The 3,098-nt window shown below is 40.4% G+C and overlaps 1 non-coding gene across 1 annotated transcript; it reads left to right on the top strand.

Annotated features, from left to right (window-relative positions):
- Positions 1–1,364: 1,364 nt before the first annotated feature.
- On the top strand, positions 1,365–1,473 carry LOC141635290 (small nucleolar RNA R71). Its single transcript, XR_012539989.1, has one exon. It is a non-coding gene; the product is annotated as a small nucleolar RNA R71 (small nucleolar RNA).
- Positions 1,474–3,098: the final 1,625 nt, after the last annotated feature.

Here is a 3,098-nt window from a genome sequence, read left to right on the forward strand (position 1 = left end):
CTCTAGAACTCCTATAGGTCTCTGAGTCGATCTATTTGCCATTTGAACGGTGATATCGGTCACCTTGAGTCTACCAATATTTAACCTTTCGCAAACAGAATACGGCATGACACTGACACTGGCCCCTAAATCACAAAGGGCCTTTCCGATTTCGTGGTTACCTATAGTGCAAGGAATTGAAAAACTACTCGGGTCCTTTAATTTGGGAGGTATATTAATTTGCGAAAGAGCATTGCATTCTTCCACAAAAGCAACATTACCATCATCACGAAAATTTCTCTTACGATTTAAAATGTCTTTCATAAATTTAGCGTAAGAGGGTACCTGGGTAATTAGATCAGTGAAAGGAATCGTTACCTCGAGATTCGGACCATCTCCAAAAACTTACCAAACTTGCGCTCCACTTGGTATTCTTTAAACGCTCCGGATACGGATCGCAACAACCGGCCGTAGGATCGTAACCTTCGACTTTAGTAAGTTTAAAACCTCCGTCAAATCATCAATAAGTGTAGAATCATGCAAATTAGTTGACGGAATTGCTTCACCGCATCAAGACCCTTGGTCGATCGATCGATAGGAGTGGTCGATCGACCAATCTGGTGGGTGTGAACAGCAGTTCTGGACGAAAACTTCTTCGTCGGGAATCTCGATCGATCGACCATTGGTGTCATTCGATCGATCGCTTATCTTTAGGCGTGAATACTTTCGATCAGAAACTTTTCTATCTGACATCCCAGTCGATCGACTGCTGTTGTTGGTCGATCGACTGGTGGTACTGGCAAATAAGCTCGTTTTTTCACCAGAAATTAAACTAGCTTCTTTATCATCTCCCAAGTCTCCTCTTGGCTTATCGGGACCATCATAAGAGAGGCCACTTCTGAGAAATGGCATTAATCGTTTCAATTGGCCCTTCACATTTGCTCGAAGAATTGGCGACTTGCTTAGCCTCTATATTCTCCAACTGCTTCACAAAATTTTTTGAGGACTCAATCCTGGCTGCTTCTATATTTGCCACTTGAACTAAAAGAGTTTGGACCATTTCTCTCAACTCCGCGGTCTCATCTGGATTATGGACAGGAATTTCAACTCTTTCCTTGGAAGCTTCAGAGGCCTCGAGCTTCTCGAGACGGGCAGTAATAGAAGTAATGAGTGTCACAACGGCACTCATTTCATCACTTTGCTTTCGTGATTTTCCACGTGAAATCCCAAACTCAGCTCTATGGACTGCCATCTCCTCAATAGTATTCCAACCTTTATTCTGACCGGTATTGTTTTGGAACCTACCATTCGCAGCTGCGTCCAGGATGACCTTGTAATCATCATATAAAGCATTGTAGAATAAGTTGCAAAGATACCACTGCTGGAAACCATGGTGAGGGACAGCTCGGACCAAACTTTTGAAACGTCCCCATGCTTCACAAAAGCCCTCATCAGCTCCTTGCTGGAAACTTGTAATTTTACTCCTCAAGGCATCAGTCTTTGAAAGTGGGAAGTACTTCTTGTAGAAGGCTAATGCTAGAGATGTCCAATCTGTGACTCCAGCTGCTACCCTATCAAGGTAGCGGTACCAATCTCGCGCCGAATCCTTCAAGGAGTATAAAAAAATTACCCCCTTTACTTCATCCCGAGTCACCCCAGCCGGTATAGGTATGGAACAGCAGTAGTCTATGAAAATTTCCATATGCTTCAAGGGGTCCTCATCTGGTAGACCAGCAAACTGATTTCGCTCCACTAAATCGATATAAGAGGAACGAAACTCGAACTGACCAGTAGTAGGGGTAGGTAACACGTGCCCCTTTGGAAGGTGGTGCTCCTTTGGCTGAAGATTATCATATATCATAGCCATATTAGAAAAACTGAGAGTACTCAAACCTTCCTCTCAAAAACTTGTCTTCTAACTGTGCAAAAGCAAAACTAGAAGCAAAGGTAAGCAACGGCCTCAAGGAACCAAAGTTCCTTGAGATAAGAAAAATAAACTAAAAATAAAGCAAACAGAATTACACCGTTTCCCCGTAAGAACGGCGCCAAAATTTGATACCGTCGTTTTGTATCAAAATTAAATTTATAATTCCAAACTAAAACTATAGCTAGTGATAGTAAGGGTCGAACCACAGAGAGACAAGATCAATTCTATTTGCTTATTTCAGTCTATAAAAGTAACAATTAATGGGGGGTTTTGAAATTGGTTGACTAATTTGACTAATTGCCAAAATAAGAATTTCTCAACAAGATAAAAAGAAGATCGGGAACTTCGGTTCACCATGGCTAAGATCAGGTCAGTAAAGTAGCAGAGGTCCTATAATACGGTCTCAGGGAGTATGAGCAAGCCTTTCGATCAATGCTCAAAATTACCTTACGGTCTTCTAATTCCCAAGAATTTCTCAAAGCTTTCGCTCAAAGGAAATTCCAATCTAATGATAATTTTAATTACTAATCTTTCAATCTAGTAAAAAGGTTTATCAAAAGACAACAAGATCGATATGGAGGAATTCATACTAACAAAGCAATCCTAATTTACGCCATGGCTCACCTCGTTCCCAATCAATGAAATTAGCTATGCATAATCAAAACTAAAACAATTGCAAAATTGATAACAAGGAACAAGTTTGACATGATTGAATTGAATTTAAGACAAAAGGTAAGAACTTAATTGCTGAAATTAAATTGGTAAAAACTAGAATTGAAATAACAAGAAATTAAAGAAGGAAGAAATTGCATAAAAAACTTACTAATTAAAATGATGAACAAAGTAATTGAATTCGGGATTCGTCGTCCCTCTTTCTTGCCTCTAGACTAGATCTAAACTGAGTTCTTGAATAATGAAAAGCATAACCTAAAAGTATAGCTGCGTTCTACTGATAAGCGATGCCAAAAGTTAATTAAAAATTGGGCTTTTAAAAGTCTAACACGAAGAATTAAACGCAGCTCGCAGACTGGTCGATCGACTGAAGAGCATGGTCGATCGACTGGGCAATTCAGAACAGTAGCTTCTGCTGAACTTCAACGGTCGATCGACTGTATAGCATGGTCGATCGACTGGACTGAGCTGTGTAGTGGCATCTTTCTCTCTTCAAATCAGCTCTTCACTCCAATGCACG

The sequence above is a fragment of the Silene latifolia genome, chromosome Y, assembly GCF_048544455.1.
Source record: "Silene latifolia isolate original U9 population chromosome Y, ASM4854445v1, whole genome shotgun sequence".
Classification (NCBI taxonomy): domain Eukaryota; kingdom Viridiplantae; phylum Streptophyta; class Magnoliopsida; order Caryophyllales; family Caryophyllaceae; genus Silene; species Silene latifolia.